The sequence below is a fragment of the Esox lucius genome, chromosome 16, assembly GCF_011004845.1.
Source record: "Esox lucius isolate fEsoLuc1 chromosome 16, fEsoLuc1.pri, whole genome shotgun sequence".
Taxonomy (NCBI): Eukaryota; Metazoa; Chordata; class Actinopteri; order Esociformes; family Esocidae; genus Esox; species Esox lucius.
In genome coordinates, this window is record NC_047584.1 from 1,015,486 (window position 1) to 1,042,545 (window position 27,060).

Genomic DNA, 27,060 nt, shown 5'->3' on the forward strand with positions numbered 1-27,060 from the left:
CCCTGTTCATCAGTTTCTTGTTGTTGATTTTTTTGGGGTTTTCTTTTCTGACAACTGTTGATGTAAAAAGGCATATAGAAAATATTTTTGATTGCATTTTTTTGATTAGTTTAGCTTCAACTTTGTCATTGAACAAGTACAGTGCAATGAAATGCAGTTGGCGTCTAATCAGAAGTGCAAATAAAGGAGGGCAGAAAATGTAGAAGTATTAAGTATAATGTATATACCAGTGGGATAAATAGGTGTGGGTACAAGTGGCAATTCTCAATGGCAGTCTGGATTTGCAATCGAGGCAAATTGAAAGAGTAGGGTAGCATGTGCAACTGAAATGCAGGGTTAGCAGCAATGAGGTTCCTGAGATAGATGTGTATGTAACAATTGAAAATGCAAGTACAGTGGCAGTTCTAAATGTGCAATGAAGGCAATTTAAGGTGCAAGTCGGCATTCGCAAATGAAATACAGGAATAGCAGCCATGACATACCTGAAGACAACTGAAAACATCCTTATCAGACTATGTAAGGCAGTGAGAGTCCAGTAATACAAATGTGGGTATGGTTAGTGATTGGTCACAGAGTTCAGCAGGGTTACAGTAGATGGAAAGAAACTGTTCCTGAGCCTGCTGGTACGAGAACAGGGAGTCCTGTAACGCATGCCTGATGGGAGGAGGGCAAACAGTTTGTGGCATGGGTGTTAAGGGTCCCTGGTGATGCTGCGTGCCCTGCGCAGACTCCGCTTGTGCTGGAGGTCTACGATGGCTGGGAGCTGGGTACCCGTGATGTGCTTGGCGGTTTTCACCACCCCTTCACTGGGCCTGTCGATTTGCTACTGAGCAACCACCAAACCTCACTGTGGCGCCGTTATTCAGAATGCTCTCGATTGTGCAGCGATAAAAGGATGGCGTCCTCTGTAGACCTGTTCGACCGGTAGGCAAACTGGTAGGAATCCAGTGTTTGGGGGTGGCAGGAATTAAGGTGGACCAGAACTAGTCTTTTGAAGCGCCTCATGATTGTGGTGGTGAGTGCGATCGGTCAGAAGTCATTCAGGCTAGAAGCAGATGATTGCTTCAGAACTGGCACAATGGTTGCGGTCTTGAAGCACACGGGGACAACCGCCTGGGCTAGTGACAGGTTAAAAATGTCAGTGAAGACCTCGGCCAGCTCCCTAGCACATGCTCTGAGTGCACACCCAGGGACACCATCAGGACCTGCAGCCTTGCGTGCATTCACCCAGCTCCGTGCAGACAACGCATCTGTGGTGGATAGGCTGAGGGGGAGGAGAGGCGCCTGGGGGGAGTTCAATTTTAACGGCTGGCTCTTTGTTGTTGTTGTTGAAGCGAGCATAGAACCTGTTTAACTCGTTGGTGATGGAGACATTGCTGGCTATGGGTGTGAGGTTCTTTGGCCAGTAGTTCTGCGATGGCTTGGATGCCCAGTCTAATGCGTTGACGAGTTGTTGTTGAAGTGCTCCTCCATCCGCAGTTTGTGGTCATTTTTAGCCATCTTGATACCCCTTTTTTAGGTTGTCCCTGGATGAGCTGTAGGCCTCCACATCGCTTAATCTGAACGCAACGTCGGATGCCTTTAGTGGTGATTGGACCTCTCTGTTCATCCAAGGCTTTGACTGACCTCACTGATGGTTTCACACGTTTAATAAGGGGTAAATACTTGGGATGTAGGAACAATGAGAGGTGGTCAGACTGACCCAGGTGGGGGGCGGGAATGGCTTTGTAGGTCTCTGGAATTTTTGTGTATACCTGTCCAGTATTTATTCCTCTGGTGTAATTTGTGAAAAAAAAAAAATCAGATTTGAGTGATTGAAATTGCCTGCTACAATAAAGGCACTGGGCTGGGATTTTTGTCAATTACTTAAATACCTGGACTGATTTTGTTTAAATACTTGGTTTTTCAACGTTAGTTTGTGGAACTCTGCAACTGCGAGCGAAGACGTCCTCTTCAAGTTAGCGAGTTGTACCAAGATATATTGTCCCACATTCACAACAGCATGGTTATTAAAAGTTTCGGCTTCAATGTCGGTGCCTACAAACAAACTAAATATGGCGGAAAATATACCTCAAGTGTTGAAATTTTGCCTAACTTAAATGAATAGTTTGACACAGGCTGCAACTTCAAATTGGTAATGTTTAAAATTTAATTTTTATTTTTATTCAGTTTATTTGTATTCAGTTTAATAGCACTTTATTAAGGCTATGATCTTTAAATTAAGTGACAATATCTACGATGTTTACACCCATGTTTGAAAATTGTAAATCATAACCATAATTGCAATATTTTCAAAGAAAATAGGCTGCAATCCATAATCCTTTTTGTGAGATGATTCTTTGTTGTATTTTTCCAGGGTCCGTATGTTAGTGAGGAAAAGGCTAGCTAGTGAAGGCCAATGGGGGGGTTAGGATTAGCATGGCCTGGAGGCCACCCCGCTTCCCTTGTCTTTGTTTTTGGTCTCGACGCTGCCTACGTGCACTTCCTGTCGGCTATATTGTTTGTATCTCCTGGGGCGTCTTCACAATCTGTTGGAAGTTGTTAAAAACAACTTATTGTTCATGAATCCACTATCAGAAAGGCACTTAACAAAAATGGGATTCATTGTAGGGTAGTAAGGTGGAAAACAATTTTGACTAAAAAAAAGAATTTGAGTGCTCATATCGAATTTGCAAAGAGCACCTAGAAGATTGTTCCAGAACTTTTGACAATGTCCTATGGGCAGATGAGTCAAAAGTGGAAAAGTATGGGTGACATGGGCCCTGCTATGTCTGGCAACAACCAAACACTCCATTACATAGTAAGAATCTGTCCGTCTGATGTTTTGGTTTGATCAGGACCTGAAAAATTTGACATCATTAAAGGAAACATGAATTATGCTTTATCAGAATTCTACAGGGGAATATTACGCGATCCGTCCTAGAGCAGAAGCAGAGGTGGGTAAAGCAGGAATGATCCAAAATATAAAAGCAAGTCTACATCTGAATGTTCAAAGAATAAAGTTTTGGAATAATGTAGTGACCTAAACCCCATTGAGATGTTGTGGCAGAACCTGTTGTTTCAGATTCATCCAACTATTCGTGCTCAAACCTACAAATCTTACAAAGTTAAATCTGTTCTGAATAGAGGAGTGGGAAAAAAATCTAAAATCACGTTTTATGATTTTAAAATAATTTTATTAGCATTTTATTGCATGACATAAGTATTTGATCATCTACCAACCAGTAAGAATTCTGTCTCTCACAGACCTGTTAGTTTTTCTTTAAGAAGCCCTCCCGTTCTCCACTCATTACCTGTATTAACTGCACCTGTTTTGAACTCGTTACCTGTATAAAAGACACCTGTCCACACAGTCAATCAAACGGACTCCAACCCCTCCACAATGGCCAAGACCAGAGAGCTGTGTAAGGACATCAGGGATAAAATTGTAGACCTGCACAAGGCTAGGATGGGTTACAGGACAATAGGCAAACAGCTTGGTGAGAAGGCAACAACTGTTGGTGCAATTGTTAGATGAGGGATCAGCCCAGAACTACACAGCAGGACCTGGTCAATGACCTGAAGAGAGCTGGGACCACAGTCTCAAAGAAAACCATTAGTAGCACACTACACCGTCATGGATTAAAATCCTGCAGCGCACGCAAGGTCCCCCTGCTCAAGCCAGCGCATGTCCCGGCCTGTCTGAAGTTTGACAATGACCATCTGGATGATCCAGAGGAGGAATGGGAGAAGGTCATGTGGTCTGATGAGACAACTCCACTCACCATGTTTGGAGGAGGAGGAAGGATGAGTACAACCCCAAGAACACCATCCCAACCGTGAAGCATGGAGGTGGAAACATCATTCTTTGGGGATGCTTTTCTGCAAAGGGGACAGGACGACTGCACCGTATTGAAGGGAGGATGGATGGTGCCATGAATTGCAAGATCCTGGCCAACAACCTCCTTCCCTCAGTAAGAGCATTGAAGATGGGTCATGGCTGGGTCTTCCAGCATGACAACGACCCGAAACACACAGCCAGGGCAACTAAGGAGTGGCTCCGTAAGAAGCATCTCAAGGTCCTGGAGTGGCCTAGCCAGTCTCCAGACCTGAACCCAATAGAAAATCTTTGGAGGGAGCTTAAAGTCCGTATTGCCCAGCGACAGCCCCTAAACCTGAAGGGTCTGGAGAAGGTCTGTATGGAGGAGTGGGCCAAAATCCTTGCTAAAGTGATCCTTGCTAAATCCTTGCAAAACTGGTCAAGAACTACAAGAAACGTATGATCTCTGTAATTGCAAACACAGGTTTCTGTACCAAATATTAAGTTCTGCTTTTCTGATGTATCAAATACGTATGTCATGCAATAAAATTCAAATTAATTATTATAAAATCATACAATGTGCTTTCTGGATTTTTGTTTTAGATTCCGTCACTCACAGTTGAAGAGTACCTATGATAAAAATTTGACTTCTACATGCTTTGTAAGTGGGAAAACTTCAAAATGTAGTAAAATAAATCCAGTTCAAATTTTTCATGCACTACATGTGTGACTTGTTCTTCACAATATCCCATAGTGTTTAATCATGACATCATGTACTTCGGGTATGTGTGTTTTTTTTTTCAACTTATACCCAGACATTCTAAAAGGGATTTTGTGATGTTATGTTTCATCAGCTGTCTGAGTGACTGATCTCAGATGGTCATGTGGGTGAAGAAACCCGATGTGGAGGTCCTGAGGTGGAGTAGGTCTGTGGCTCTGTTGGATGCACTGGCAAATTCTTAGTCCAGAAATGTGCACAATGCATTTGATAAAAATAACATCTCTGGTGGACATTCCTATAGTTTTTATGATAATTGCACATTCCCTTAGATGTTGGGACATCTTTGGCTTTGGGTTTTGTTGCAAAATGTAAAATTTTAGCGGCCTGTTGATGTGAACTTCACAAAGTGAATCTGTGCAATCATCAGCGTCTTGATATGCCACACCAGTCAGATTGAGGAATTACTGTATATTGGCAATGGAGAAAAAAAGCTCTTTTCAGGTCATGAAACAGAACCAAAACTTTTATTTTTCATTTTATGTTATCAGCGATTCGTTAAAAGGATTGATGTACATTTTAAATGTTAAAGCTAGATCTTAAATGTTTCTAGGCACACTTCCACGTTGCACAGAAAAGTTCAAGGTGCCTATTTACCATAAAATAGGTGCACTGTAGATTAAATGCCTTAGGTCCTTTATGGCCTGGTAGGAACAAATGTGTTCAGAATGTGCAGATATTTTCATTTATTCTTTGGCAGCTGGGTGATCCATAGCATGGAATCCAACTTCTGCCGTTTGCAGACGTCAGTCTTGTTCTGTTTCTGAGCGAATCAACATGAGTGGCACTGGGACTCCCTGCAGTGGTATTGGGGTTGCCTGTGTCAGTTTCATGCCTAAAAGGGTTTAAGGCCTAATGTTTAAGAAACACTATTATCATACGTTCCACATTTTACATATATTGTAAATGATAAAGGAGGATGTTTTTCCACTGTACTGAAACTGGGACTTAAAATGTTCAGTGTGTACTGTTACACCCCTACTACCGTTACCACTCCTAATGTTTCTTAAATCAGCATCTCTACATGTATGGCAGCCATTCCATTCCAGTGTCTGTTGAATTCCAACACAGGCACACCTCATTTTACTTAATGAGGTACTGATTAGGTGATTACCTGAACCAAATCTAATTTAACAAAGAAAAGTATAAAAACCACTGATGTGGTCGTCACTATCCTTTTGCAATAGGACCAGCTGGATGACAAAAACAGTGCAAGTAGTAAAATGTACTCAAAGGTAATTTGAATACAAAAATAACTATTCAGCATGACCAAAGAGTTGAAAAGAAAAGCTTTGAGTGAGGTAAAGAAGGGTTCAACCCTGGGTTTACTGACAGAGGGAAATAGTGAGCGTCAGGTTGCTTCCATCCTGATAATTTCAAAGATGGCAGTTCATAAGAACTAGGTGAAGCAACAGACATTGGGGACAACAAAGCTAAAGACTGGCAGGGGACGAAAATGGCAGAGATGACCGTCAACTCATTCAAATGTCACTCAACAACCATAGCATGACATCAAGTGACCTACAAAAAGAACTGCGAACAGCAGCTGGGGTGAAGTGCATGGCGAAGGGCAAAGTCATGAAAAGCTAGAAAAAAGCCCTTCATCAATGAGAAGCAAAGAAAAGTCAAGCTGAAGTTTGCAAAAGATCATAAGGATTGGACTGTAGAGGAATGGAGTAAGGTCATTTTTCCAGCAGGACAATGCTCCATGCCACACAGCCAGGTCAATCGATGGTGGGATGAGGACCATCAGATCAAGACCCTGTCATGGCCAGCCCAATCTCCAGACCTGAACCTCATTAAAGACCTTTGGAATTTGATCAAAAGGAAGATGGATGGTCACAAGCCATCAAACATAGCTGAGGTTTTTGAATTGTTGTGCCAGGAGTGGCATAAAGTCACCCAACAGCAATGTGACAGACTGGTGGAGAGCATGCCAAGACGCATGAAAGCAGTGATATAAAATCTGGGTTATTTCTCCAAATATTGATTTCTGAAAGTTAAAACATTAGTATTCTGTTGTTGAAAAATGAATCTGAATTTGTTTTCTTAACATTATTTGAGGTCTGAAAACAATATATTTTTGGTTATTCTAACCAGTTATTTTTGCAAAATGCTAAACTAGAGAAGAAATTAGTCAGGAAGAATAAGGAGAGAGCAATTGCCTCCCAAGTAGAGAGATTGATAACATTGCTGATTTTGTTGACTGGCACAAATGTCATTGGAAAGAGTTTGAAAGCTTCCGAACTTTCCAAACAAATTATTTACATACTTTTGAAATCTATTTTCATTCTTTTTGTAATTGTTGTAAGCCAACTGTTACGCCCAACCTCCTAGGGTATGGCTCGTTTGGAGGTGGAGGGGTAACTGCCGGTGCCTGGACACTGGTGTGAAAGTGATGTGTGCAGAGGGGTGCATGCAGCCAATAAGAAACTAGACGAGACACCAAGCTGAAAACGAGCTCTTACAGGGAATTTTACTGCATAATATAAATAACACAACACACAAACAACAACATACCAAGGGTAGACAGCCGGACAAGCATTACACAGGGAATAAGGGAGAAGGGCTGGGCGAATGGGGTCCAATCAAAGAAATAAGGAAAACCAAGGTCCTAAGCTTCCCTGCACCCCTGCTCCTGCCTACACACTCGTACCCCTATCCAGCTGCCTAACTGCTACAAACAAAAATACAAGGGTGACACCCGCTCGCATCTAACCTAGGGTGTTTAACAGCGGGTCATCTATAGACGAATGTATATCCCAGGGTTTCTTACCTATCCCTTCTCCCTGGAAAAAGGTAAGTGGATGGAAACCGCAGGAAGGGCAGGCAGGCAGGCAAGACAAAGGCTACCAAAATAAACTCTGGAACAGCTCTCTTGGAAATAAAATCTTTTGCTGCACCAACCCAGGTCCTTCATACACTCACCTAAAGGATTATTAGGAACACCATACTAATACTGTGTTTGGCCCCCTTTCGCCTTCAGAACTGCCTTAATTCTACGTGCCATTGATTCAACAAGGTGCTGAAAGCATTCTTTAGAAATGTTGGCCCATATTGATAGGATAGCATCTTGCAGTTGATGGAGATTTGTGGGATGCACATCCAGGGCATGACGCTCCCAATCCACCACATCCCAAAGATGCTCCATTGGGTTGAGATCTGGTGACTGTGGGGGCCATTTCAGTATAGTGAACTCATTGTCATGTTCAAGAAACCAATTTGAAATGATTCAAGCTTTGTGACATGGTGCATTATCCTGCCGGAATTAGCCATCAGAGGATGGGTACATGGTGGTCATAAAGGGATGGACATGGTCAGAAACAATGCTCAGGTAGGCCGTGGCATTTAAACGATGCCCAATTGGCACTAAGGGGCCTAAAGTGTGCCAAGAAAACATCCCCCACACCATTACACCACCACCACCAGCCTGCACAGTGGTAACAAGGCATGATGGATCCATGTTCTCATTCTGTTTACGCCAAACTCTACCATCTGAATGTCTCAACAGAAATCGAGACTCATCAGACCAGGCAACATTCTTCCAGTCTTCAACTGTCCAATTGTGGTGAGCTCGTGCAAATTGTAGCCTATTTTTCCTATTTGTAGTGGAGATGAGTGGTACCCGGTGGGGTCTTCTGCTGTTGCCCATCCGCCTCAAGGTTGTGCGTGTGGTGGCTTCACAAATGCTTTGCTGCATACCTCCGTTGTAACGAGTGGTTATTTCAGTCAAAGTTGCTCTTCTATCAGCTTGAATCAGTCGGCCCATTCTCCTCTGACCTCTAGCATCAACAAGGCATTTTCACCCACAGGACTGCCGCATACTGGATGTTTTTCCCTTTTCACACCATTCTTGGTAAACCCTTAGAAATGGTTGTGCTGGAAAATCCCAGTAACGGAGCAGATTGTGAATTACTCAGACCGGCCCGTCTGGCACCAACAACCATGCCACGCTCAAAATTGCTTAGATCATCATTCTTTCCCATTCTGACATTCAGTTTGGAGTTCAGGAGATTGTCTTGACCAGGACCACACCCCTAAATGCATGGAAGCAACTGCCATGTGATTGGTTGATTTAGATAATTGCATTAATGAGAAATTGAACAGGTGTTCCTAATAATCCTTTTGGTGAGTGTACTTCCAGGCTTTATTGAGAACTGGACTCCACAGGACAGGCCACGCCCACCCTCATCACCAGCAACTCTCCACACCTGCGAAAGACAGATAAACAACCTGGACACAGACACAAAAACAACCCACACTCCTCAACGGGGATGGAGAGATGCGATAAGTAACACCGTTTTAAAAACTGACCCAGCAAGTAAAATAAAGGAACAATCAATCAAATGTCAATCAAATTTATTTATAAAGCCCTTTTTACAACAGCAGTTGTCACAAAGTGCTTTACAGAGACACCCGGCCTTAACCCTTTGGCGCGTACGATCACACCAGTGTGATCAATCTAGAGTGGTCCCTGGAGCGTACGATCACACCGGTGTGATTAGAACGTCATGTTTAGAACGCACCATTAGCATACCCAGCTACAAGTAACGTAACAATGGCTGGTAAAACTGCGCTATTATTTACTCACATTTAGCTCAAACAGTGTTTATAACTTTATTTCCTGATTGTAATTGTTTCAAGACCATACTATGATATTAACCAGGTAGAAAGCATTCAAATCGGGACAAGAAGTGTTAGTTACGTACCAACAGACAGCCAACACTAATGCACAAAAACGATTTATATTAGCGACTACTACCGATCAAAACCATTGCCAAAACTTTCTAGAAGTTACGTTCCCCGTTGTATGCATTTTATATAGTTTATTCATTTTCACTGCACTGAATAACTGGTCACGATTTGTTAGCTAGCGGGCAGCTGACGTTTGCTAGCGGTTAGCTGACGTTTTCTAGCTAGCTACAGTAATAAATCAACCAACTTTTGCAGCTCTTAGAATTCGAGTCAACGAGAGAAGCTTGCAATGCAATGCATGTGGTGTTCCTTACCTAGCAAGGTGACTGTTCAAAGGCTGGCGTGAGTTCAAATGCTGCAGAGTACCGAAGTCACGTGCAAAAAAACTCACGCTGGGGGGTCGGTAAGGAATATTTGAAGCTCACGCGTGAAAAGGTTAAACCCCAAGGAGCAAACAACAGTAGTGTTGGATTTCAGTGGCTAGGAAAAACTCCCTAAGAAGGCTGAATTTTAGGAAGAAACCTAGAGAGGACCCAGGCTCAGAGGGGTGACCAGTCCTCTTCTGGCTGTGCCAGGTGAGATATTAACCCTTTGGCGCGTACGATCACACCGGTGTGATCAATCTATAGTGGTCCCTGAAGCGTACAATCACACTGGTGTGATTAGAACGTCATGTTCAGAACGCACCATTAGCATGCCTAGCTACAAGTAACGTAACAATGGCTGGTAAAACCGCGCTGTTATTTACTCACATTTAGCTCAAACAGTGTTTATAATTTATTTCCTGATTGTATTTGTTTCAAGACCATACTATGATATTAACCAGGTAGAAAGCATTCAAATCGGGACAAGAAGTGTTACTTACGTACCAACAGACACCCAACACTAATACACAAAACGAATTATATTAGCGACTACTACCGAAGTTACATTACCCGTTGTATGCATTTCATATAGTTTATTCATTTTCACTGCACTGAAATACTGGTCACGATTTGTTAGCCAGCGGGGCAGCTGACGTTTGCTAGCAGTTAGCTGATGTTTTCTAGCTAGCTACAGTTATAAATCAACCAACTTTTGCAGCTCTTAGAATTCGAGTCAACGAGAGAAGCTTGCAATGCAATGCATGTAGTGTTCCTTACCTAGCAAGGTGACTGTTCAAATGCTGGCGTGAGTTCAAATGCTGGAGAGTACTGAAGTCACGTGCAAAAAAACTCACGCTGGGGGGTCGGTAAGGAATATTTGAAACGCACGCGTGAAAAGGTTAAGAGTCCAATTAGAATAATAAATAAAAGACTCTGAGTTTAGCCCTGAGACAATTTGATTCTAGACTAAGTCAGAAGTATGACCAGGTGGACAAGGACAGGGTCAGCAACGGGCCCCCCAAACCAGGTACTCCGCAGGTGTGGACCAGGACCTCATCTCCTCCTAAAATGTGAAACTGAAGGAGACTGAGAAAAGTTAAAAAGTGCATTCCTCATATCCCCCAGCACAATTATATAGCAGCGTAACACCATGGAACTGAGACGGGGGGGGTCCGGCGACACTGTGGCCCTACCCGGGGGAGTCCCCGAAACAGGGCCCAACAGGCAGGAAATCAATCCACCCACATTGCCAGGCATCAACCAAAGGGACACCCACCAACCGCAACCCCCCTGAAAGAGGGCCGAGTATTGCCAGCAGTGTACAGCCCAATTGCACAAGTGCGCAACAGAGTGTCAACAACAAGCCAGTGACTCTTCCCCCAAAAGGCATTGGAGGGAGGGCATCCCAGTGGCAACGAGAGCCCACCTGGCAAGGCTGCAAGGGTGGATAGTATCAAGCCTACTGGTCACCTTCACGCCCCCGGGCCAGACTACACCTAATTATAAACCGTGCTGTAGAGATTTGTTATTAGTAGACATTTGAAAGTTTGCTCTGAGTTTGCATTTCTAACCTTAATTGGCAGATCATTCCACAGTAGTGGAGCTCTATGAGAAAAAGCCCTGCCGCCAGCTGTTAGTTTAGAAATTCTAGGTACAATTAAAAGGCCTGCATCTTGCGATCTGAGGTTACGTGTAGGTATGTATGGCTGGATCATTTCAGCGAGGTAAGTAGGAACAAGTCCATGTATTGATTTATAGGTTAAGAGTAAAACCTTAAAATCAGCCCTATCCCCAACAGGCAGCCAGTGTAAGGACGCTAGGACAGGAGTAATGTGTTCACAATTTTTTGTTCTAGTTAGGATTCTAGCAGCCGTGTGCAGCACTAATTGAAGTTTATTTATTAGTTTGTCTGGATTACCAGAGAGAAGAGCATTGCAGTAGTCTAGAAGTAACGAAAGCATGGATACATTTTTCTGCATCAATTTTTGATAGAAAGATGAAAATAAGCAACTCTTGAGACATATTTTATATGTTCTTCAAAGGAGAGGTCAGGGTCAAGGGTAACACCTAGGTTTTTTACAGTTTTTTGGGATACGACCACGCAGCTGTCGAGGTTCACAGTGAGATCTGCTAACAACGCTATTTGTTTCTTGGGTCCTAAAACGAGCATTTCTGTTTTCCTTTTAAGTCTCTCTAAGCGAAGGGAGTGAGCAATAGTGTCAAAAGCAGCACTAAGATCAAGAAGCAGCAGGACGGATGCGGAACCTTTGTCTGAGGCCATTAGAAGGTCATTTGTTACCTTCACGAGTGCAGTCTCAGTACTATGATGGGATCTGAAACTGGACTGGAGTATTTCATAAATGTTATTTGTCTTTAGGAAGGCATTCAGTTGTTGGGAAACACATTTTTGTAAGATTTTTGAGAGGAACGAGAGATTCGATATTGGCCTATAATTGTTTAATATGTCGGGATCCAGATTAGAATTTTTTTAGAAGAGGCTTATTTTCCGCAATTTTTTTGTGAGTTTTGTACACATCCGGAGGAAAGGGAGCAATTTATTATGTTCAGCATTGGCTGACCTAGCACAGGAAATAGCTCCTTAAGTAATTTTGTTGGAATCGGGCCTCACTGAGAGTTTGTGGGTTTATAACTCATTACAAATTTTTTAAATGTGTCGAGCAATATGGTATCAACAAATTCAAGTTTCCCCATTGACACCTGGTCAGGGAGGTTCAGGACATTTTTAGGACAACTGAGATTTTGAGGACCATAACTATTTAAGGAGTCAGTTATTTGTTTTCTAATGGTGATGATCTTTTCATCAAAGTGGTTCATGTATTCATTACAACTAAAGTGAAGACCCACTTCACTTGCTAAGCTTTGCTTTTTTGTTAACTTTGCAACTGTATCAAAACATTTTTGGATTGTTTTCGTTCACCTCAATCAGGTTGGAGAAATAAGCTGATCGAGCAGACGTGAGTGATTTTCGGTATTGTAGTGTACTGTCTATCCAGGCAAATCTAAATACTTCCAACTTGGTGGAGCACCACTTTCGCTCCAATTTCCTGGAGGCTTGCTTAAGTATTGTCTGTGTACCAGGGAGCATGTTTCTTGTTGCGTATTTCTTTAGTTTTTAGTTCCGCAACTGTGTCTAATGTATTTCGCAGTGTTGAGTTTAGATCCTCGATTTGATCCTTTACAGATTTATTTACTCTGTCGTTAATGAGCGAACTTGTAAGAATATCAAGGAATTTATTTATAGTCTGAGAATTTATAGTACGGCTTTTGAAACTCATTGTTTGCGGAGCAAGTGGATTTCTTGTTTTAACGGTAAATGTAATAAGACAGTGATCCGATAATCCAGGATTTTGGGGGGAAATTATTAGATCTACAATATCTTTCTTGTGACAGGACTAAATCTAAGGTGTGATTGTGGCAATGTGTTGGACCTGAGACATGTTGGATAAAACCCATTGAGTCAATTATGGCTTCAAAGGCTTTTTGAAGAGGATCATTGGACTTTTCCATACCCATACCATCTTCTTCCGCTTATCCGGGGCCGGGTCGCGGGGGCAGCAGTCTAAGCAGGGATGCCCAGACTTCCCTCTCCCCAGACACTTCCTCCAGCTCTTCCGGGGGGACACCGAGGCGTTCCCAGGCCAGCCGGGAGACATAGTCCCTCCAGCGTGTCCTAGGTCTTCCCCGGGGTCTCCTCCCGGTGGGACGGGACCGGAACACCTTCCCAGGAAGGCGTTCCGGAGGCATCCGAAAAAGATGCCCAAGCCACCTCAGCTGACCCCTCTCGATGTGGAGGAGCAGCGGCTCTACTCTGAGCTCCTCCCGGGTGACCGAGCTTCTCACCCTATCTCTAAGGGATCGCCCGGCCACCCTGCGGAGAAAGCTCATTTCGGCCGCCTGTATCCGGGATCTTGTCCTTTCGGTCATGACCCAAAGCTCATGACCATAGGTGAGAGTAGGAACGTAGATTGACTGGTAAATCGAGAGCTTCGCCTTGCGGCTCAGCTCTTTCTTCACCACGACAGACCGATACATCGACTGCATTACTGCAGAAGCTGCACCGATCCGTCTGTCAATCTCCCGTTCCATCCTTCCCTCACTCGTGAACAAGACCCCTAGATACTTAAACTCCTCCACTTGAGGCAGGCACTCTCCACCAACCTGAAGTGGGCAAGCCACCCTTTTCCGACTGAGGACCATGGCCTCGGATTTGGAGGTACTGATTTTCATCCCCACCGCTTCACACTCGGCTGCAAACCGTCCCAGCGCATGCTGAAGGTCCTGGTTAGAAGGGGCCAACACGACAACATCATCTGCAAAGAGCAGAGACGAAATTGTGTGGTCCCCAAACCTGACACCCTCCGGCCCCTGGCTGCGCCTAGAAATTCTGTCCATAAAAATTACGAACAGAACCGGTGACAAAGGGCAGCCCTGCCGGAGTCCAACATGCACTGGGAACAAGTCTGACTTACTGCCAGCAATGCGGACCAAGCTCCTGCTTCGGTTGTACAGGGACCTGACAGCCCTTAGCAAAGGACCCAGGACCCCATATTCCCCAAGCACCCTCCACAAGATGCCGCGAGGGACACAGTCAAATGCCTTCTCCAAATCCACAAAACACATGTGGATTGGTTGGGCAAACTCCCATGAACCCTCCAACACCCTGTAGAGGGTATAGAGCTGGTCCAGTGTTCCACGGCCCGGACGAAAACCACACTGTTCCTCCTGAATCTGAGGTTCTACTATCGGCCGTATTCTCCTCTCCAGAACCCTGGCATAGACTTTCCCGGGGAGGCTGAGAAGTGTGATCCCCCTATAGTTGGAACACACCCTCCGGTCCCCCTTCTTAAAAAGAGGGACCACCACCCCGGTCTGCCATCCCAGAGGCACTGTCCCCGACTGCCACGCGATGTTGCACAGGCGTGTCAACCAAGACAGCCCTACAACATCCAGAGACTTGAGGTACTCAGGGCGGATCTCATCCACCCCCGGTGCCTTGCCACCGAGGAGTTTCTTGACCACCTCAGTGACTTCAGCCCGGGTGATGGACGAGTCTACCTCTGATACCTCATCCTCTGCTTCCTCAATGGAAGAAGTGACAGCGGGATTGAGGAGATCCTCGAAGTACTCCTTCCACCGCCCGACGACATCCTCAGTTTAGGTCAACAGCTGCCCACCTCTACTGTAAACAGCGTTGGTAGGGCACTGCTTCGGAATATTGTGTATGGCCCGGGGGCCCTATAAACAGTAGCTATGTAAAACGATTGATCGGCATGGTTAACTTTCATTAGTAAAACTTCAAAAGAATGAAACTCTGTGATATGTTTGAGAGTAAATTTATATTTACCGTCATAAATATTTGCAACACCCCCTCCTTTTCGGGATGCACGAGGGATATGATCACTAGTATAACCAGGAGGAGAGGCCTCATTTAAGGCAGTGAATTAATTAGGCTTTAGCCACGTTTCACATAAACCAATAACATCTAGTTTATGGTCAGAGATTAATTAATTTACGGCAAGTGCCTTTGGAGCAAGGGATCTAACATTTAGGAGTCCCATTTTGAGATGCGAGGTGATAGTCATTTTTATTTGTGACCGAGTTGTAGGAAGGCTTTATCTTAATAAGGTTGTTTTTGTTAGCACTACCTTTAACTTTTCTCAGCCTGGAACGAGTCACAGTGGCAATAGGTAAAGCTGTACTAACTGCTCTGGCTATGCTATCGACAGACTCCACTATGCTAGCAGGCTGGCTAACAGCCTGCGGCCTGACCTGCACCCTATCTCATGTGAAGGCTATAGGAGTGAGACTCCTGTCTATGTTCCTAGATAAAAGAAGAGCACCACTCCAGCTAGGATGGAGTCCGTCATTCTTCAGCAGATCAGGCCTGGCCCTATTTCTGGGAGAGTCCCAAAAAGAATGCCAGTTATCCACAAACTCTACCTCCTGCGACGGGCAGAACTCAGCCAGCGATTGAGTTGCGCAAGTCTGCTGTAGAGCTCGTCACCACCCCTAGCTGGGAGGGGGCCAGAGACAATTACTCAATGCTGACACAAATTTCTAGCTAGTTTACATGCTGATGCTATGTTCTGCTTCGTAACCTTTGACTGTTTCATCTTAACGTCGTTGGTACCAACATGAATAACAATATCTCTGTACTCTCTATACTTGCCAGTTTTAGACTTTGCTAGCACAAACCCCAGATTTGCGGCTACGTCGGTGGCTCTGCCTCCCGGTAAACCGTGTATGATCGCCGGCTGATTCTTTAGTCTAATACTGCGGGTAATGGAATCGCCAATGACTAAAGTATTCAGTTTTTCAAGGCCACCGGTAGAAAATGCCTGCCGATCATTCCCCTCCGAAGACGGCTCGGGCCTTGACTCCGACTCCAGTGGGGAAAACCTGTTAAGTCTCAGTTGGATTTAGCAACGATTCAGGTTTAACTGGTCGACGGCATTTCTTCCCAGTGACCAAGAGAAAGTTCTTGCCCGGCTGCACGAGCTGTGCCGGGGGGCTAACAAAACTATCGTTTCTTCCTGGTGTTTTTTCTATTTCTACACTAGCAAGGGGCCGGTGCAGAGAGGAACGGGCGGCAGTCGAAGGCGGGGCCCTAGACAACCCGATCCCTGGACACGGAAACTAGCTCTAGGGACGTGGAACGTCACCTCGCTGGCGGGGAAGGAGCCTGAGATTGTGCGTGAGGTTGAGCGGTTCCGACTAGAGGTAGTCGGGATCACCTCTACGCATGGCTTGGGCTCTGGAACCACACTCCTTGAGAGAGGATGGACTCTTCACCACTCTGGAGTTGCCCATGGTGAGAGGCGGCGGGCTGGTGTGGGTTTGCTTATAGCTCCCCAGCTCTGCCGCCATGTGTTGGAGTTTACCCCGGTGAACGAGAGGGTCGTTTCCCTGCGCCTACAGGTCGGGGATAGGTCTCTCACTGTTGTTTGTGCCTACGGGCCGAACGGCAGTGCAGAGTACCCAACCTTCTTGGAGTCTCTGGGAGGGGTGCTGGAAAGTGCTCCGACTGGGGACTCTATTGTTCTACTGGGGGACTTCAATGCCCACGTGGGCAACGACAGTGACACCTTGAGGGGTGTGATTGGGAGGAACGGCCCCCTGGTCTGATCCAGAGCAGTGTTTAGTTATTGGACTTCTGTGCTAGTCACAGTTTGTCCATAACAAACACCATGTTCAAGCATAAGGGTGTCCATCAGTGCACGTGGCACCAGGACACCCTAGGCCGCAGATCGATGATCGACTTTGTTGTCGTTTCATCTGACCAGCGGCCGTATGTCTTGGACACTCGGGTGAAGAGAGGGGCAGAGCTGTCAACTGATCACCACCTGGTGGTGAGTTAGATCCGATGGCGGGGGAGGAAGCTGGACAGACTCGGCAGGCCCAAGCGTACTGTAAGGGTCTGCTGGGAACGTCTGGCCGAGTCTCCTGTCAGAGAGATCTTTAACTCCCACCTCCGGCAGAGCTTCGACTGGATCCCGAGGGAGGCTGGAGATATTGAGTTTGAGTGGACCATGTTCTCCACCGCCATTGTCGAAGCGGCCGCTCTGAGCTGTGGCCGTAAGGTCTCCGGTGCCTGTCAAGGCGGCAATCCCCGAACCCGGTGGTGGACACCGGAAGTAAGGGATGCCGTCAAACTGAAGAAGGAGTCCTATTAGGCCTGGTTGGCTTGTGGGACTCCTGATGCAGATTTGGAGAAGGCATTCGACTGTGTCCCTCGCGGCATCCTGTGGAGGGTGCTTCAGGAATATGGGGTCCTGTGTCCTTTGCTAAGGGCTGTCGGGTCCCTGTACGACCGAAGCAGGAGCTTGGTCCGCATTGCCGGCAGTAAGTCAGACTTGTTCCCTGTGCATGATGGACTCCGGCAGGGCTGCCCTTTGTCACCGGTTCTGTTCGTAATTTTTATGGACAGAATTTCTAGGCGCAGCCAGGGGCCGGAGGGTGTCAGGTTTGGGGACCACACGATTTCGTCTCTGCTCTTTGCGGATGATGATGTCGTGTTGGCCCCTTCAAGCCAGGACCTTCAGCATGCACTTGGACGGTTTGCAGCCGAGTGTGAAGCGGTGGGGATGAAAATCAGTACCTCCAAATCCGAGGCCATGGTCCTGAGTCGGAAAAGGGTGGCTTGCTCACTTCAGGTTGGTGGGGAGTGCCTGCCTCAAGTGGAGGAGTTTAAGTATCTAGGGGTCCTGTTCACGAGTGAGGGAAGGATGGAACGGGAGATTGACAGACGGATCGGTGCAGCTTCTGCAGTAATGCGGTCGATGTATCGGTCTGTCGTGGTGAAGAAAGAGCTGAGCCCCAAGGTTAAGCTCTCGATTTATCGGTCAATCTACGTTCCTACTCTCACCTATGGTCATGAGCTTTGGGTCATGACTGAAAGGACAAGATCCCGGATACAGGCGGCTGAAATGAGCTTTCTCCGTAGGGTGGCTGGGCGATCCCTTAGGGTGAGAAGCTCGGTCACCCGGGAGGAGCTCAGAGTAGAGCCGCTGCTCCTCCACATCGAGAGGGGTCAGCTGAGGTGGCTTGGGCATCTGTTTCGGATGCCTCCTGAACGCCTTCCTGGGAAGGTGTTCCGGTCCCGTCCCACCGGGAGGAGACCCCGGGGAAAACCTAGGACACGCTGGAGGGACTATGTCTCCCGGCTGGTGTCCCCCCGGAAGAGCTGGAGGAAGTGTCTGGATAAGCGGAAGATGATGGATGGATGGATGGATACACTAGCATAATCCTTGCCTGACATTTGCGTCAGAAGCCGAGCCTCTAACTCTGCTATCTTTAACTGAAGACGATAGTTCTCCTCCGTGTTGTTGCTACAACAATTATAGTGATAAGGCATTTTAATGATACTTAGCCTCGGGTGTTCAGGGGTGAGTAGTTCCGTTAATTATGTCTAAAAAAATGTCCCGGTGTAGTAAAGTTGGGTAAGAGGTCAACAGATAGAAATATTGCGTTGGTAAAACTCTTAAAATAGAATTTTGACCAATTAGTTTATATAGAGTAAATTCGAAAAATGTTTGGCAGGTAGCCAGGTAGGTAACAGCAGGCAGTGTACAGCACATCAACAATCCCACAATGCAGTTTGTGAAAACCAATCAAAATGTCTCAATCAATATCCATGTGAGCTGTCAATGTTTTTGTTCATTGATAACATCCTTAATTCCACATTTTCCATGCTTTAATTTTTCATATGCGGTCATGGGGCTTATATGAAACCTGTGATTATCTTTTGTACCCACGACATCTGAAACAAGACAGTCCTTGTGAAATTACTGTTTTCTCTGTTCAGTATTGGAACAGTGATTAAAGAGGGCTGCACAACACATACTCAACCCCCTATCGCTGAGCTATTATTTATTTATAGTTAAACTCCGAAGAAAGCACAAATCTTGATTGTGTAATATGCCCTCTTGTCCATTTTCTGTCATAACAGTCATTAGGTTTAACGTGGCGCAAACCATGGTCCAAAATCAAATGGTATGTAGGTCTGCTCAACCAAATACATTAGCTGCATGGTGACTGAATATCATGCCTTGCACAATGGAACCAGTAGATTAGTCCCTTAGGTACACAATTGCAAGTTACACTATTAGCAGAAAAGCCAATAATTGACCTCTGCTCTGATGGGACATTTAGGAGAAGAACTAGCTGGTAGGGCTCTGAGAGCTCAGTAGAGAAAATCTTCCAATTTGTTTAGTGTTAAGCTCTAATTCCACACACAGTTAGTTGTGGTACTATGTAGGATTTAACTTGTTACTTCAACATGCAACACTGATTGTGTGTTGACCTGTACTGACCAGCATCTATGTAGACAGTTCAGTTGCCAAATAAAGACTATTGGGTCGGGGGGATTCTTTGCCTTTTGGACCTTTTTTAGAATCCTTAACCACATCATCTCACGTTATTGAATGATTTGTAAAAGAAAATTCTCTTCTATCTCTTTGGGTGGAAGATAATAATAACTTTCATGTAGGCTAATGTTTGACTTACAACCCAGATAGCAATGAGTCGGCGGACCGGAGGCGGTCCTCCAAAGACAGTAGAAGCGTCAGAATGTCTAAATCGCAAACACGTTTGCCAGCTTTCCGCCGGCGGCAGACGCTTTTTAAAAGCGGCAGTCGCACTCCTACCGCCTGTGTTCTGCGTCCGGCCCGTGGTCCAACCGCCTTTCCACCGCCGTTATACAAAAGGTTTTCGAGCGATCTGCCGCTTTTATATATATTTAATATTTATAGCATGCAGTTTATCGAGAATAATGATTGATCAAACCAGACAAATTTCCATTTGGTGTTTTAATTCCACATTTCAAAGTACAGTAACTGTCATTCAAACAAGATGTGTCAGATCACTGAAATAAATAATAGGCAGAAAAAAATAAACAAATACACACAGAACATGCAGGTTTCCAATAAAATTTTGGTTAAAAAAAAAAGAACAGCCATACAAGCAAATTATAACACAAACACAATCATTGTTAATAATATAGAGGTCAGCTCTGGGATGAAAATAATTACCAGTAAACATAACAAGTAATGAGGATATTTGGTACCAAAGAATGTGCAGGATACCAAATAAAACGAGGTAGAACATCACATTTTCAAGCCATTGAGTAAAGCTCTAGAGTAGAATATTCCATTATAATGGCATTGCTGACCTGGAGCACAATATTTACACCATGCTGCATTAAGATGTGTCTCTTGTATCTGTGATAAACAAAACTTGATATACATATATAAAAATACAGAGGTAAAAACAGAACAGACCATTATAACTGCAATGCTGACCTGTGGCACAAGGATTTACAAGCTATATTTAACAATAGAATAACAGTTAAGCACTGTGATGGAATGAAAAATGCTGATGTTAAAAACAGAGTAAGTAGAATATTTGGTACCAGGTACTGTGCAATATCAAGTATCAGAGGTACGAAATAGTATTTCCAAGCTATTATTAATTGAATAACAGTTAAGCATAGTGATGAAATGAAAGTAGAATGTTGGTACTAGTTAATGCGCAATATCAAGTAACAGGTATGAAATAGGATTTACAAACTATAATAGAATCGTTAAGATGGAATGAAATAAGCCAATACTAAAGTTAATACAAAAAAAAACAGGGTGGGTTTGGTGAGTGTAGTCTGGCACTTCTGGCTTCTTGATGTTACTGACTGCAGGATAAAGAAAGTGTTCCAGTTCAGGGATGCTGGGGTGTCAGTAGTCAGCCTAGGTTTAAGGGGTTGGCTGTGGGTCCTTCTCAGCTGGGCGGCTTTTTCCTCCTTCACAGTCTGATGCTCCTTTCAGGTAACGTGTAACGTTAACCTGGACCGCCTCATCAGTGGCATCCTGGGTTGCCGGGTTCTTCCGGAGGGCCCCTGTAGAAAATACAGATCTGTCATTACATTTGAATGGCATAAGGCATAAGGGCATCTACTTAAAAAAATTACTTTGAACAATGGTCTTCAGGAACAGGTCTCTAAAACAGGTTTTATCCCCTATACCAGTCCAGGTTGTATTAACGGCAAGGTTATTAGAGAAAATACTCTGAAGCATTCTCCACACTGTTGTCTTCAGGTCCCTCCCACATTTGATAGCCAAAAACCGAAGCTGAAAATGTGTTAAATTACATTTCTCGCAAGCTTCTCATACATAAATATAAAATGTGACAGGCTGTGGATTTAGACAGTAGAATATACAGTGTACAAACTTAATTAGACTTTTTAGATTACCCTACGGCCTTATAAACGAAAGCAACACACTTACAAATCGTTCCTGGAGCTCTTTATCCTCCCTCAAAATGCTGTCAAGAAACACCAAATCTTCCTGGGTGTCTAGGGGGAGTAACATCCCCTGGCAGGGATAGCTCTCCAACAGACACATTGGCACTGAAATGTTGCAGCATAGTGTCCATTTTGTTTTCCATGCTACGCACAACATCGCCAAACTCTCCAAGACGTCGCAGCACTAGGGTCTGATCTGCACCTACAGGGGTTCCCAGAATAAAAGAATAAAGTAGTCAGTCCTGGTCCCTCAATTACTAAACAATGACATTTATACCTAGGTCTAATACACGTACATGTGGACCCAGTGGGAATTAAATCAACAACCACAGGTGTTGTTTGCAAGTTGTACCTGATTGCCCAGTGCGAGCAAACATCTTCAGCGTTGTCCCAAATAGCTTCACCTGCTCTTGAAGCGAGCCGCTGTCACCCGAAGCTACAAAATGAAAGGCATATGGTCATTCTGAACCTACATTACACACAAAAAAGTAAAATTAAAGAAAGAGTGCATGTTCTCACCTGCTCGGTTAGGTTCTCCTCCCTCAGGGCTTGGTTCTCCTCCCTCAGGGCTTGGTTCTCCTCCCTCAGGGCTTGGTTCTCGTTCTGGAAAACTAAAGGCACAGTTATTTTCAAAACTGTTAAAAAACTGGACATTAGGACATAGGCCTAGAATATACCTTCATTGCTGAAAACTTCATGCTGTACATGCGATGCCAGGGGAGTCCAAGGGCCAATAACGGAGCGATGACTTTCTCCTATTGATAATCATTGACGTAAAAATATGTTTGAAGTTATTGCATACATGTAATGAATTGGACTTAAATGTAACAGTTTAGCGCAACGTATTACATACCTCCAGCCTTTTCACCCATTTGCTGCCAGGGTACATTTTCTGCTGGGGGTGTAAAGTTTAGTACTTGACGAACTGGGGGGAAAAACATAACAGCTTTAATTTCACTGCAGAGATTGCATATTCAGTAATGAAACAATAATTGAACTGTGCAAAGCTAATGATATGTACAACACACCTCCACACCTTTTATCCAGAAAGTCAAGTGCCCTAAAGAAAAACAGATTATGGATAAAAGGATTCCTAATCTTAAATAGAAGCAATAGCTTCCAAGACAAAAAACATCACAAATAACATCACTTACTTGTACTCAAACTCTTGGCTCTGAAGTGGAGTCTGGATTACTAGGGAGAAACCTGGTTCTGAGAAAGAGGGAACAGAAATTTGAAAATCTAAGTGTACAGTTTAGTTACAGGATCACAAATTAAGCATCACAGCAATACATTTTACATACCAACTCTGAAGTCTACAGATGGCTCAACATTTTCCTGGTTTTCTGGAATCAATGCAACTTCTGTAGAATGTAGTGATTCAAGTGAATGTCCTGTTTGTCCCTCTCAACTCTTTTCATTATTATTTTCCTTTTGGCCCAGTAACTAAACATTGTGACTAACAATGTATTTACCTTTAAAACCAAAACAATTGACCAACAGTAGGTCTCTTGGGTGAAGATAATCGGTTATGCTCTGGCCAAGGTATCTGCAACAAAACCGGATTGTTAACGTTAGGAATATACAGTAGCTATGCTGTGGGGGGGGAACATTATCAGCCAAATGTGGAACAGTGAAATTGTTAAAAATAAAATGTATTCATTGGGTGTTGTGATTCAAGTGAACACAGAATGTTCCTCAAACATAAAACGTACAGCAGTTCAGAGAATTAGAAATCACAATCGCCTTAAATCCAGTACAGTAGCAACACAGCACAAAACATGCTAGCCACAGTGTGTACTGTAACAAAGGCAAAACAGCATGTGCTAGCTAACACTTACTCTAGCTACTGGACTAGCAGCATACTTGTTCAGGCAAACAAAATAATTTAAACAGAAGAAAGACTAAGTTTAAATTTTAGTGTTTTCTAGATGTAAAGCTTTTGCTACCTATTATAGCTCGTTAAAATTCAACATGTACTAACAACATTGCGTTAACAAGGCTACTTTAGCTAGTTAGGCCAGAACAAAGATGACTACACATTTTAAATATATAAACTAAAAACAATGTCAACATAATATTGCGTTACACAAAAAGGAAACATGTACTTACTTAAACGATGGTAGTCGATGACTTCGCTAGCTAGCAGACTGTAACTCGCGATTGAGCGATGAACTGATGCGAATGTGTCCAAACCAACATGGCCGGTCGATTTTGAGAGTAGCCTATTTAAAAGCGTCTTGCCGCCGAAGGACCGCGGTTTTTAGACCCAGGCAACCGCCAGAGAAAATGAAGCAGTCAAAAAATCTCGCAAGAAATGGGAGTGACGTATTCGGCGGCAAACGTTTCATCCCCGCCAGCAGGACGCACCTATAGCCGACAGCTAAGGGCCGGCGGCAAAAAGAAGCCTTGCGGATATTTTTTGCTATCTGGGAAGTTGTAGTTTGAGAAGATGTTCGACGTTCTAAGCCAAGAGTGCTCAGAGACTTTTTTTGAGAAAGGCAGGAGGGAAAATAACAGCATGAAACTGAGGCTGATATCCCTTTCGAACCAAGACAAAAAGCTGCAAATGTTTTTGTTGCACTGTCTTTATATCTCAGTTAAAATGGAAAAGGGAGGCAGAGGTCACGCTCTGGGGTAGTTTCTCAAGAGACATTTGAAACCACAATCTCTGATTTCCCTCTGGACTTTCAAGGTTGTTTCCAATGCCTTCTGTATTGATGCTACATCCCACTTCCATAGACTACACCTAGAGAACCAGTGCCTTCTCCTCACCTCACCTCGGGACTGGGTGTATCACAAATAATCAGATAAAATGGTGCCACAATATCATTTTCACTGAATGAATAAACCATAAAAGAAACAGACAGCTTGTGTCATCTTTTCTGTCAGTGACCTAAAGGGTTATTTTGGGCTCTGAATTGCCTTTGCGTTTCTGCAAGATATGGCCTCAGTGTCATGAACATCACTACCCATACATTTTTTTGACAGGAAGATTCTAAAGGGTTTTGTTTTGATGGCTTTTGAACGTGTTTGACCGCAGAATAGTTGTGAAACTTGCCTAAGTCTAACATGAGCATATTCAGTAGAATAGTTCACTGTAATGCAGATTTAATTATTTCATAAGTTCTTCAAGGCATCTTTCTACTGCAAATCTAGCTTGTGTAATTTTACTAAGGGAAATCAAAAACCGTATTGGCTAATTCAAATCGACATTCCCATGGAAACCACTCTTTGTATTTTCCAGGAAACAGCAGAGAGCATGATGAGACTGTGATATCGCAATAAAAAATTATTTGGTGAGCTCAAGGTTGGCTGCAATCTGTCCAGCGCCTTCATGTTTTAGTGTTTTTTGGAGTTGAGCCTGTTGACAGTTAAAAGCAGCCACACCCTTTCCCCTACCACTACAAGTTACTACTTTTATAAACTCTTTGTTCAATATTTTCCACATCAGCCCTTGATCAATAGAACGTTCTGCCTTGAGTGGAGCTTTGTTTCTACCCTGGTGGTGCATAGTGAAAATGTGCCTAGACCTTTAAACGGCCACAAAACCACATGGTAACGACAACATGAGAGGTCAGCAAAAATATTTGTTCTGATTTCCACATGAAGAGTTAAGGAATCATTATTTTTCTGTTGCTTTAACATCAAAAATAATAATTGTTATTCTTTACCGAATGTAGTATGTGCCTCTATGTTCCCAAACAAACCACCTGGTTTTCTTATCTAAGAAATATAGAAGGTTGTACAGTATTGCAGATATTGGTTTGCTTTGTTTGCTTTACTGCTCATTGCCACCTTAAACAAATCATTTGTTTGACCTTGGGCTGTGATTCTTAGAAGCATTTTTTCTTTTTAAAGATATGACCATTCAATCCCATTACCTTTGTTGTTGCTGCACGCAGATTTCCGTTTTGTATTTATCAAGATCTTATTTCACCGTTTTGGTTCTCTTTTACCTGGGCTGTTAAAATACTAAGTGAAAAACTGATAAAAGTGCATTAACATTAGAATTTCTTACATCTAGCTTAAACAGTAGACCCGAGGAAGAAGACATTTTCCAGGCCTTGTGTATAAAGTTGGCCTGTTTATGCAGCATCTGTGAAATACCTTTTTCCTGGCACCAGGCCTAAATTTGTCACCAGCCAACGGCATATTTGGATTGTCTCCACAAGACACACCTTGATATTGTAAATAGTTTGTACAGCCCTGCTTTTTTCATGAGCAAGACAAATAGGCCTTTTGTTTAATATTCAGTCCATCTGTGGTCACAATAGCTATAGCATACAGACCCAAACATTGTTCGGTTATTCCATAAAGTTCTTTTAACACTTCTGAAAAATTTACCAAAACAAGGCCGACCTCTATGTAGCCATAGCATCCTATGTTTACTACAAATCATGTAGCTCTGCCATTGTGTTTAACATAGCTTTAACCAAGCACACCTAACTATCGTGAGGTTAATGCATTAATGCAATAAACAAACATTAAAGCCAGACTCAGTAAGTTCAAAATCATCTTTCATTTTTCAAGTTTAGTTTTTCTTAAATGAGAATAATTAGATTCTGATTTTGAGAAATGAAAATGAGTTTACATGTCCCATCTTTTTCGGCTAAACTTTGTGAAGATGGACGGACCTGAATGTTGTCAAAATCCAATATCAATCGCACAAGTATTATTTATAAGTCAACTTTCAGGCCTATGGCCTGATACAGACATAAACGACCAAATTCTAAAACAACAGACCTGTGAATAATGTAAAGTTTATTTGACAGCCAAGTCATGGTTGTGACATTTTAGTTAGCTAAGGTGTTTTGAGCGTCAGTCTGTACTGGGTCTGACTGTCACCAAAGCTAGCATTATTAACTAAGGTAGCAACTCCATCATACGAAAAAGATGCTGGTGGACATTGTATCAAATATATCCCTTGTGCGCCCCTCAAATTTACTACCCTTTGGACACCTTTGTGAACAAAAATGTACACGTACAATAAACTGACATCAAATATTTATACTTTTTTTCCAGCTTTTTTTCCCATAAATATCTTAAACAACTTAACCTGCTCAAAACAACCAAACATTCAAATGATTTCAGGATTTTAACCCTTTAAATGCCAGTTTGATTGTTTGAATTACCTCCATTTATTACAAAAAAACATTAAAAAAATAATATTTTCCATATAATAAATAGTAGGGGCATGGGGCTTTGGTGGTGAATAGAGTCTTGGATATGTCAAACATTAGCAACAAAATGTATTTAATTGCATTAGTATATTTTATGTAGTGACAGATACTCCCTCTGGACACCTTCGTGGACAAAAATGTCCCATTGACTATCCATAAAAAAATATATATATATATCACTGCCATTAGAGTATAAAACCATGTATTCTGTAATGTAAGCATTTCATTTTGAAGAAAAGTAGTGATATTTGAAATGTTGACTGTATTCCACCACACACACACAGGCACATGTGCGCACAAACTTTTCTACCAGATTCAACCATTTTCCCATTGTAGGCCAATGGATGAAATTCTTGTATTTTTAAGCCATGTGACTACCAAGGTGTGTGTTTGTGTGTGTGTGTGGTGGAATACAGTAAATTTCAAAT

General features: G+C 43.4%; 1 protein-coding gene and 1 long non-coding RNA gene across 3 annotated transcripts in view; one reads left to right on the forward strand and one right to left on the reverse strand.

Annotated features, from left to right (window-relative positions):
* The window catches only part of tbc1d4 (TBC1 domain family, member 4), a 153,237-nt gene that overhangs the window by 7,328 nt on the left and 118,849 nt on the right, over positions 1 to 27,060 (forward strand). The window lies entirely within an intron of this gene.
* Positions 20,934 to 21,904, reverse strand: LOC117592831. Its single transcript, XR_004574599.1, has 3 exons — positions 21,802 to 21,904; positions 21,433 to 21,651; positions 20,934 to 21,044 (listed from the first exon to the last, which is right to left on the reverse strand). It is a non-coding gene; the product is annotated as an uncharacterized LOC117592831 (long non-coding RNA).